Source organism: Sus scrofa, chromosome 2 (genome assembly GCF_054392235.1).
Source record: "Sus scrofa isolate SSC_HxYL_T2T_F1_AM1 chromosome 2, Sscrofa_HxYL_maternal_Yorkshire_Landrace_v2.0, whole genome shotgun sequence".
NCBI classification, from domain to species: domain Eukaryota; kingdom Metazoa; phylum Chordata; class Mammalia; order Artiodactyla; family Suidae; genus Sus; species Sus scrofa.
The window spans coordinates 98623041-98635465 of NC_139384.1; the positions used below are offsets into that span (position 1 = coordinate 98623041).

At 36.1% G+C, this 12425-nt stretch overlaps 1 protein-coding gene across 1 annotated transcript in view; it reads right to left on the reverse strand.

The window, feature by feature from the left end:
* The window catches only part of HOMER1 (homer scaffold protein 1), a 128221-nt gene that overhangs the window by 30978 nt on the left and 84818 nt on the right, over window positions 1-12425 (reverse strand).

Below are 12425 nucleotides of genomic sequence, written 5' to 3' on the forward strand. Positions count from 1 at the left end.
AAGCTATTGCATACCATACCAAGATGAGTGACGTGGGCTTCATTTAAACCATGCTTAAGCAACTGAATTAACTAATGCAGACTCTTAAATCCAAATGCTATAATGCATGGGGACTTTCTGCCTTCTACGTAACAGCAACAGAGCTACAACTTGAATCAAGACTCCTGCCTTAAGGTTTTTGCAACTAAACTATAATGTCATTTTTGACGTGTGTTATTCCTCTGCTCTATTATTTACAATAGGCTATATGCAGTCATACATAAGGGTACTAACAACACCATGAAGGTAACTACTTTTCAACCAGCTTACAATGTAGATTAATAACGATCAATAATTATCAGATTATACTAATCAGAAATGAAATGAAATGTGAAAGCTAAAATCAAATCCTTGCAGAGTCTGTAAATGATGGATTAAATAGATTAAAGTTATTGTTCCAAAGGCCTTTGAATTAGAGCAAAATTTGCAAAACACATTTTGAAATGGTTATAAGTATGGATTGGCTAATAAAGCAGGATCTATATTTCTTTGTGAGGATATGAAAACAGTAGACATCTGTGTTACTAAATAACTCAAAAATCAAGTCTTTATATTATGGTGATGGTCGACTCCATGTTTTACTTATATTTACATGTAAAAGTAAATAATTCTGTAAAACATATGAATGTGAGTATCTGTATAATTATTTCAAGGGCTTTCTATTACTATCTGCTCTGTTGTTTTCTATAAATAAATACAGATTCTACTAAAGCTAGGCTCTTAGCAGTAAAATATGAGGTTTACTTGGTTTATTACTTTCAGAAGATCACCACAAATTACATATCCCAAGATGCACAGGAGCTTTTATCATATATGTTGTATTTGCTTATAGCAGTAAACTCCTTGTACAAATATTTTATTTTATAAGCTTGATTAATGACTTTTTTTTGTCTTTCAACTAGTTAAGTTATATCTCTATGACTGTTACTCATTTAGAAAAAAAAATTAAAGACCTACGATCCCATGTTCACTGCATTATTCATTAATAGCCAAGCTATGGAAACAACCTAAGTGTCCACCAATGGATGACCAGATAAAGATGTGGTACATACACACAACATATTATTCAGGCATGAGAAAGGATATCCCGCCATTTGCAACAACATGAATGGATCTTGAGGGCATTATGCTGAGTGAAATAAGTCAGAAAGAGTAAGACAAATACTGTATGCTATCACTGATATGTAGACTCTAAAAAAGCTGAATGCATAGAAACAGAGACTACAATGGCAGTTACCAGGGGATGGGAGAGGTGGGGGGAAAGGGATTGAGATGTTGGTCAAAGAGTACAAACTTCTAGCCATTAGATGAATAAGTTCTGGGATCTAATGTTCAGCAGGTGGTTAGAGTTAATAATACTGATTTATATATACGGAAGTTGCTAAAAGTAGATTTTAAATGTTCTCACCACAAAAAAGAAACAGTAATTTACAATAGGTGTTAGTTAACCCAATCATTTGAGTTATATAAATGTATCAAATCAATACATTATACACCTTAAACTTATTAAATGTTATATATCAATTACATCCTGGCCCAGGGGTTGAAGAGGAGCTGCAGGCCTATGTCACAGCCACAGCCAAGCCAGATGTGAACCATATCTGCGACCTAGAGAAGCTTGCCGCAACACTGAATCCTCAACCCTATGAGTGAGGCTAGGCATCGAAGCTGCATCTTCATAGATAATACGTCAGGTTCTCAACTCACTGAGCCACAATGGGAACTCCTATCAATTGTATCTTAAACCAGGAAAAAATACTTAGGAGACACTCCACATAAATATGTATCTGGAAAGCTAGCCCCCAGGCTGTTTTTTCAATTATATTAAAATGACATACCCACAAGCCTATGGACAATTAATCTTTGACAAAGGAGGCCAGAATATACAATGGAGAAAAGAGAGTCTCTCAACAAGCGGTGTTGGGAAAGCTGCATATAAATCAATGAAGTTAGAAGACACCCTCATATCATCCACAAAAACAAACTCAAAATGGCAAATATAAGAAAAAACACTATAAAACTCCTAGAAGAGAACATATGTAAAACATTCTCTGACATAAATTGTACAAATGTTTTCTTAGGTCAGTTTCCCAAAGCAATAGAAATACAAGCAAAAATAAACAAATGGGACCTAATCAAACTTATAAGCTTTTGTAAAGCATTGCAAACCATAAACAAAATGAAAAAGCAAACTATAGACTAGGAGAAAATATCTGCAAAAGATGTGACTGACGAGGGCTTAATTTCCAAAATATAACAACAGTTCTTATAATTCAATAACAACAACAACAAAACAAAAACCCAAACAAGTCAATCAAAAAATGGGCAGAAGACCTCAACAGACATTTCTCCAAAGAAGACAGACAGATGGCCAATAGGCACATGAAAAGATGTCCATCATCACTAATTGTTAGAGAAATGCAAATCAAAACTACAGTAAGGTACCATCCCACACTGGTCAGAATGGCCATCATTAAAAAGTCTACCAATAATAAATGCTAGAGACAAGTGTAGAGGAAAGGGAACGCTCCTACACTGATAGTGGGAATGTAAATGTTGCATCCACCATGGAAAACAATAGGAAGGTTCCTCAGAAAACCAAAAACACTGTTGCCACATGATCCCACTCCTGGGCATAAACCCAGACAAAACTGTAATTCAAAAAGATACATGCACTCCTCTGTTCATATCAGCACTACTTACAATAGCCAAGACATGGAAGCAACCTAAATGTCTATTGAGAGATGAATGGATAAAGAAGATGTGATACACACACACACACACACACACACACACTGAAATATTACTCAGCCATTAAAAATAATGAAATAATGCCATTTTAAGCAACATAGATAGACCTAGAGATTATTATACTAAGCAAAATTAGTCAGAAAAAGACAAATATCATATCTACAACATATATACAAAACAAAAACAGACTCACAGATACAGAGAACAGACTTGTGGTTGTCAAGCACTGGGGGAGGGAAGGACTGTGAGTTTGGGATTAGCAGAGACACATTATTATATACAGCATGGATAAACAACAAGGTCCTACTATATATCACAGGGAACTATAATATCCTATGATAAACCATAATGGAAAAGAGTATGAAAAAGAATACATATATGTATAACTGAGTCACTTTGCTATAGAGCAGAAATTAACACAACACTGTAAATCAACTATACTTCAAAAAAAATTTTAAAAAGGAGGTAAAGACCAACAACGACAACAAAATAAAATGACATGACTCGTAGCAACTAACTTCATGAACAACTTAAAATGTTAATCTTTTGAGTGTACAGTGAATACTCTTTGTTAAGATTTAGTGAGGTATAGTTGATTTACAAGGTTGTGATAATTTCTGCTATACAACAAAGCAATTCAGTCATACATACACACATATCCATTCTCTTTCAGATTATTTTCCCACACAAATTATCACAGTAGTTAAATACTCTTTCACATGCATTTTTATAAAAGTGAACAGAGAAATTAAAAAAGAAAGAAAAACGCTTTAGATTCCATTTACTGATATCACTTAAGGCTATATTCACAGATAATCTTAACAGTGCTAAATGACATTCTGGATTTATAACACAGTCAGAAGTACCTCTTCCTTAAAATTTTTAGCAATTGAAAACTATACGACAAATTTTATAAAATTTGGTAATTTATATATTTTGGCTCATAGGTTCTGTTTGGAGAAGAGAGACAAAATAATAAAAATTTGTTTTCTACCAAATACATTATGATTTGCATTTCTAATTTAGTCACATGATGCTAGTTTTTTTTTCTTTTTCCTTTTAGGGCCACAACCACTATGTATGTAAGTTCCCAGGCTAGAGGTCAAATCGAAGTTATAGCTGCGGGCCTATGCCACAGCCACAGCAACACAGGATCTAAGCCGTGTCCACGACCTATACCACAGCTCAGTGGCAACGCTGGATCCTTAATCCACTTAGTGAGGTCAGGGATCGAACCTGCATCCTCATGGATCCTAGTTGGCTTTGTTACTGCTAAGCCATGATGGGAATTCCAGATTCTAGCATTTTTAGGCTTACTGGACGACTACAAGGGCTATCAGTTTGTGTAATTTCTGAACTTCATTCAAGCAATCAGTGATAAATCAAAAGTATTTATTACCTCTTATGCATCTAATATTTGGGGGGTATAGAGGTATATGACATTTTTCTTATCTCAAAGGAATTTATACCCTAATTGTAGAAAAAAAATTCTAATACACAAAGAACAATTAACCAGTCACCTGAGTCAACACATGTTTATTGCACACCTACTACGTATCAAGCATTTTACCAGACAATGTAAATTCGAGGATGAATAAGCATGGCCATTATCCTCAAAAGGCTTAAAGTTTGTGGAGTAGAAACTTCTTTATCTTTTCCTATTTCCTTGCTCCAAGAGCCACAGAGTGAAAAATCCTATCATTTCTTCAATCCCAGTTTTTCTCTATAGATTCCTTCCAGTGTCAATACCAAAACCTCAGACAAGGGCACTAAACACCTAAGGGATTCAAAGCCAATGCCCCTCCCCCTGCTGCTGTTCAAGCAGCATCTATTCCTTCCAAGGTTGACTATGGGTGACTCTTCAAGGAATCTTTCTCTTCCTCTTCCGACCACTACCTGCTGTCTCCCTTTGAGCTCTTCTTTCATTATTATTTTTCATAATAGTAATTATACAGTCAGTTATCTACTTATTCTTCTTATTCCCCTTCCCCCCACTTAAGTTTAAACATAAGAACAGAGACGTGTTTTCCTGGTGCACTGATGTATTCACAGCACTCAAATATGCCAAAAAGGCAAAGGGAAGCATGTAATCAAAGAGATTTGCAGGAGCTGAGAAGACAGCTAGGGCTCTTTGAGGCTTCTGGAGCACTCCATCAGCCACTACCTCGGCATCGTCATGATCACCACTAAATACATGTTCTACTGCCTCACGAGGCTCCTTGAGGGCAATCTTAGTCATTTTGTCCTGGTACACAGACATGCTCAATAAATAATTTTGAACAAATGAGTGTCACAAAGGACTTAGACATGGACAACTTCCAGAAACGGCTGGTCATACTTAGATCATACTTTTGCATGTGGCTCACGGTAATTTTTACATATATAATGTGTTAGCTAAGTGATTTCTAAACCATGTGATTATATATGTATATAGACGTACATATAAAAACACTCCATGAAGACAATTATGCTCTCCAGGTGTTCCTAACCTCTTTGGAATCACTACTTTATAGTAGAGCTACTTTTAATTTATCTTCAAATAAAATTTAGAATCTATGTTTAAACTGTTTAGGGCCTGTGATTATATTCCACAGAATATTTTTGAAACCATTTGCAAGTTTCAACTTGTTGCTTCCAAGAAATGATGTTTGTTATGAGCCCCTCCCTAGATGCTATTAAGTGGCCATAACCTTAAGTGCAAATCTGAGAACTCTTAGGAAGTGTTCCAAATATTTGCTTATGCCATCGTTGTTTTTTTTTTTTTTTAATTTTTTTAAGTTTTGCCTTTGAAGGCCACATCCATGGCACATGGAGTTTCCCCAGGCTAGGGGTCCAATCGGAGCTACGGTTGCTGGCCTATGCCACAGCCATAGCCACGTCAGATCAGAGCCTTGTCTGCGACCTACACCACAGCTCACAGCAACGCCAGATCCTTAACCCACTGATGGAGGCCCAGGATCAAACCTGCAACCTCATGTTCCTAGTCAGATTCATTTCTGCTGTGCCATGATGGGAACTCTGCCATCGTGGTTTTAGAAACATAAAGATTAGCTCTAAGCAGTATTAAAACCATTAGCCAGCTACTTCGTAAACATTCAGATTGTATTCTTTTTTGGGGAAGAGGAGTGCCCATGGTATATGGAAGTTCCCAGGCCAGAGACTGAACCTACACCAAAGCAGGGACTCCAGCCACTGCAATGACTATGTGGGATCCTTAACCGACTGTGCCACAAGGGAAATCCCTTGTATTCGTAACTCTATTACTAGATCAAAAGACTAAAGAGCAAAGAAATCATGTAACGTGTAAACTTACTGTGTCCTATATGCATATAAATTATTCAAATATAAGATTCTCTAATGATTTTCCTTTGCTTGTAGCTAAATAATCAAGACTACTATGACCGTATGCACATACAAGCATACACACTAAACTCTATTTAAATTTGTCAATGTAAATAACTATAAAATCAATAGGACCATGGTGGCTTAACCTAAATACACAATACATTCTCAAATGAATTCAAAGCCTATAGACCTATCACTTATTGTTAATTCCAGCAAACTTAAAGACTCATAACCTTTTGAGTGCCAAACAATGAATGAATTTTGTTAATTATCATCTTTTTCAAGTTTGGTCTCCACATGAGCTTAAATTTCTTCAGGATAAATTAGGGAAAGACTACAGCAGATAATCAGAGGATTAGGGTCAAATTCTAATTTTTTTTTTTTTTTTTTTTGCCTTTGCTTTTTAGGGCTGCACTTGTGGCATATGGAAGTTCCCAGGCTAGGGGTAGAATCGGAGCTGTAGCTGCTGGCCTATGCCACAGCCACAGCAACGCAGGATCTGAGTTGTGTCTGTGACCTACACCACAGCTCATAGCAACACTGAGCCGTGAGGCCCTTAACCCACTGAGCAAGGCCAGTTTCGCATCTTCACAGATACTAGTTGGGCTCATTACCACTAAGCCACAACGGAAACTCCCCAATTCTAATTCTCACAGCTACCGATTTTAGAACAATTTCCTAAACTCCTTATACCTCAGATTTATTTTCCTGGAAAATGGGGAAACTGTATCTGTTTTCCTTCTCATGAGACAACTGTAAGGTAAATTGAATAGAGATAAACCTGTAAAAAAAAGTTAAAGTATAAAAACAAAGGTTTAAATATAAACCCACCAAAGGCCCTTTAATAAACAGATTTCCACATACACCATACCACCTAATCTTTAAAAGCACGAAGGATAGTGCACATAGCCTAGCACAGAGTCTTGAACTGAAATAAACTATTCCAAGATGATCTCATGAGGAAGAAAATAAAGGAAGAAGAAGAACACAGATGATCTTTCAACTGGTATCACTTAACTTCAGTGAATTAAAAGCAAAGGGTATTTTTCCCAGGACTTTCTGGGCAGAGTGCTTTCTATAAATTAGTCTAGAACTTAAATGTAAGGTATGACTCACAGATGAGACATCAAACAACACTACTTGAAGTGTTAAATGTCTACAATATTATTTCCAGGTGTACCAATATACTAAATTCTTGTATCTTATTTTCTCAAAGGACAGCTTATCAGACCTCACTATTTTCCACTGGTTAATACCCTATTTCAAAGTGAGCCACTACATAAAATGAGTTTCTTTCAGTTTGCTGTTTATGCTAAAATCTATTCCCAAGAATAGAAGGCTTAATTGTCATTATGGGTTTCAATTTGTAAGTCTAGTCATTAGATAATATTATATTTCAGAAATTCATCTCATCATAATAATCCAGGACACTACAATACTATGCTACCTCCTGTGCTAGTGCTCTAATTTTAAATGAATCTATCACTGAAAAGTACTAACCGATGGATGACATATTTTGAATTCCTAGTGCCATTTGGAAGGAATTTAAATACTATTAATTATGTATGCATACAATGCAAAAGCACAGGACACGTACTTCTTTTTCCTAATGCTCTATTTAAAGACAGAGATGGCTAATTTGACTTTCATAATATAATTATGAACATAATTATGTTACTGTAGCACAGTAACATACTTTTTTTTTTTTTTTTTTTTGGCTTTTTAGGGCCACACATGAGATACACGGAAGTGCCCAGGCTAAGGGTCAAATCAAACCTACACCAGGCCTACGCCACAGCCACAGCTACGCAGGATCTGAGCTGCATCTGTGACCTACAGCACAGCCCACGGCAATGCAGGATCCTCAACCCACAAGGCCAGGGATCAAACCCACATCCTCATGGATACTAGTCAGATTCTTAACCCATGGAGCCACAACAGCAACAGGAACGCCAACATATCAATGTTTTTAATGATTATAAACTCAGAACTAAGTCCCACACCCAGGTATAGAACACCACAAGAGGGTATCTTACTCACTTCCTGGACTAAAGGCAGGATCGCTTTAAGATAATCGAGAGAAAAGGTCTCATAAATCATTACTCAGCCCCTCCACCATCACGCTGCTTTTACTTAGTGGATGAGGAAACCAGCTCAGAGTGATGTCGTAATTTGCCTAAAAGAATACCACCAGTGGCGCAGCCAAAAGAACTCAAGTTCATCTTTTTATTTTTGAGAGGTATATGATGGTAAGAACGTGTTTTATTTTTAGAGACTGACAAAATGATCACCATGCCAATATATTATTCACATTTCCTCCCAGGAAATTATCCTCTCTAGAATTTTATCAGGCTCAGGATGTATTGTATAAACTCTTCCCCTAATAAAATGGGCACAAATACAAGATAATCTTTCTGAGTTGTTTTTTTGTTTTGTTTTGCTTTGTTTTTTGCTCTTTAGGGTCACCCATGGCATATGGAGGTTCCCATGGTACGGGTCCAATCAGAGCTATGGCTGCTGGCCTACGCCACTGCCACAGCAACATGGATCTGAGCCCCATTTGCAACCTACACCACAGCTCATGGCAACGCCGGATCCTTAACCCACTGAGCAAAGCCAGGGATCGAACCCGCAACCTCATGGTTCCTAGTTGGATTCGTTTCCGCTGAGCCATGACGGGAACTCCCTTTCTAAGTTTTAAAGATTAGAAAAGGACTACTGCTAAGGTAATGACTAATGTGGTTATATTTCTTCATTACCTCTGAAGTACATGTTCACCAACTTTAATAGTAGCTTTCAACGACAGATTGGTTAGAAGAACATACATATTATATTAGATGCTATCATATTTAATGGGGAGAGAAAGCACTTTCTCTAATTTTTTTAATCAAAAGATTTCTCAGTATTAGTTTTTTTTGTTGTTTTTACAGTAATTTTTTTTTTTTTTTTTTTTTTTTTTTGTCTTTTTGCCATTTCTTGGGCCATTCCCGCAGCATATGGAGGTTCTCACGCTAGGGGTCTGATTGGAGCTGCAGCTGCCAGCCTACACCAGAGCCACAGCAATGTGGGATCCGAGCCGCATCTGTGACCTACACCACAGCTCACGGCAATGCCAGATCGTTAACCCACTGAGCAAGGGCAGGGATCGAACCCGCAACCTCATGGTTCCTAGTCGGATTCGTTAACCACTGCGCCACGATGGGAACTCCAGTATTAGGTATTTTTGATGTTAAAAAAAACAATATGGGCAATAGAAACCAGGTTCAGAATTATTTTTAAAGGCACTTTATGTTTATTAATGCTGATACATAAAATTTATTAATAATTTCATAATTATCCTCAAACTAGCTCACTGTTTACACAGGGATTTTCCTTGTCTCATTAATATGAGGTTAGAGTATCCAAAATATTATTCTCCCTGCAGAATTCAAACATATCAGTATTAAACCAGATAGAGTAATACACTATGAACCAATTTATATGATTCATAGCAGTAGCTGATATGAATGTATGCATTAAATGCTTGAATGAGGACAAATTATGAACATGTTGAAAACGGGGATAAATTAGTTAGCCAAAGAAAGGTCCCTTCAACAGTTACCATCCCTCCACAAGTTAAGTAAGTTAACAACTAAAACAACATAAGTGACTGAATTTTGTGATATACATGACATTAGGGAGCCGTAGAATCTCTGGTGAAGTGAAGTGTACAAGGTTCACCTAAAGCTATGAGGTTTTTTAAAAAGTGAAGCATATAAAAAGTACAACATTCTGATTTCAAGTACTTTCTTGAGGCTAACCCACTTAACCAAGGAGTATGTCCATTTCCTTTTTTGGTGTTTTTGGCGGCGCCCGCACCATGTGGAAGTTCTCAGGCCAGGGATTGAACCTGCACCACAGCAGCAATCTGAGCCACTGCACTGACAATGCCAGATCCTTAACCCACTAACCACCAGAGAACTCCTCCATTCCCATTTTTATAACATACAGAATGTTATAAAACAAACATTTAAATAAAATGGTAATTTAAAAAAGAATGTTTAAGTCATTTGTTTACAGATAGCAGATTAGAACCTTGAGTCCATAAATTCAACTTTGAATTGATTAGTCTTTTGATATTATACACAATGAGAACAAAGCAGCTGAAGCTAGACATTTAAAAGCAATTTAAAAATCTCACTCAGGGAGTCATTATCTGATAATTCACGCACTATATCCAAATCTGATTTGCAAAAATTGGGTTGGTGGATTTATGTGGAAGGGACAATGTTATACAATGACTTCTCAAAATATGTCATGAAAATAAAATTGCATAAATGAATCAAGTTCTGCAGGCTAACAAGAATTTTCTATGCATGAATTTTAGCTAATAAACATTTTTCCTTTATTTAGCAATGCAAATTTTCACTTTTTGCTGTAATGTGAAGCAAGTGCTTATCAAGTCTCTATTCCTACAGTGATCCTATTTTTAATGAAAACATTACTAAAATTTCATCTCTACCTAATAACGGAGATTTTTACCAAAACCTGAATTCTGGGCATCTCTATGTGATTTTTTTCCTTTAAATTATATCTCTTTCATTGTATTCTTCATTTTCTATTCATTAGAAATGGATGAGTTACCTTTTATCTCTCTAAGAGATATGCAAAATTAAATCTCAACTGAATAAAAGGGGAAACCAGACAGTTTTACTTTAGCTTTTCTTTAATGATAATTGTATAAAAGCTCTTGGTTGAAAAAAAAATCAATGCAACATTTCATGTCGTTAAAATTATTTACAAGGATGCTCATTGATAAATCAAATATAATTTCATTGCCTCACTTCCATTTTAATACACCTAATATCCATTTATAACTATAGGAAAGCACTTGTAAATTTTAAAATAAGATCTTATGGCTGTGGAAACTATCAACAAAGAGACAGTCAATAGTTATTAATTCTACACTTTTCTTAGGAACATTTGAAATTTGCCTCACAACATCCCTGTGAGGTGGGGAGTTAAGTATTCTTATATGACAACAAAAGAAATGGACCAAGAAATAAGTATCAGATTACATGTAGGAAAATTGCCACATTAAAGTCTTAAAAGAAACAGCATCTATGAAACAGTCCTACTTTAAGTCCAGGAAAATCGGGTTGCTTGTTTTTTCCACTATCAGGAATAATAACTATTTTGATTTTTAAGAAACACAATTTTTTTTTCCATAAAGGGCTTTTAAGACTTCTGAATATTAAGTGGAGCAAAACGAATACGATTTTGCCCAAGTAACAAAATGCGAGATGCCGCGCCAGCTTATTTTTCTTCTGCTATTCGGAGATTCTTAAATGCTATCTAGGCATACACAGGAATTCATACAGTTAATTATCTTCTTTATTGGTACTAGTTCTTTTGACTCTTCAAAGTTAGATCTGAGATGATTGGGTCTTTTTAAGGTGTCATGTTTCTTCCATGTCAGTTACTCTCTCTTGGTCAGGGGCTATTTGCAACTTTTCAATTAGGATAAACTGTAGATCCTCTTCTTCCATGGGGAGTGGTAACTTCGCTACATTCCAAAACTAAAAGTGGCCACAGAAGTCATCTACTAAGCAAAACTGGTGGTCTCCGCAGTAGGAAAAAAACAAAAAAACAAAAAACAAAAAACAAAAAAACAAAACCCCAATTGGAGAACTGATCTTTTTTGACTTTCAAACAAACAAACAAAAAAAGAATCTATCCAGCAGGTATCAGGATGTAAGCAAGTAAGGAGTCCAGTTTCTCCATAAAAAGAAAAAATGTTCAAGCAGAAATTTTTCTTAAAACAGGAAGTGGGGGAAAGAGAATCAAGTCCATTTAGGAATGTGATTTTTCTTCTTTATTGTTTCTACCCAAGATACATATTTCTCTTCAAAACATCAAAATGTGATATATGTCTAGGACAAGTTCAGGGCCTGACACCTATCAGGTCGCATGGGTTATGAAACCTCTAAGATAAAGTACACCCCCCTAACTATGGAAACGAAGACTTTCCAACAATAAGTAATAATGACAGAACGGCTTAGCTACTACACCTTTTACAAGAAGCTGAAAAGTATGACTACTACACAACAGCAGTGTTCATGGCCTCAGATAACACCCAATGATAGGGTTCTCCATGTAATTTAACAGATTACTAATATCCATTCTATCTGGAGAGGAAAAAAAAAAATCTAGTATTTCATAGAGCCAGAAAGGCTTTAGGCTGTCTCTGTAATACTAATGCTTGTGAGTAAAGCATACCCTAAAATGATCCAATTACAAAACACTATTAA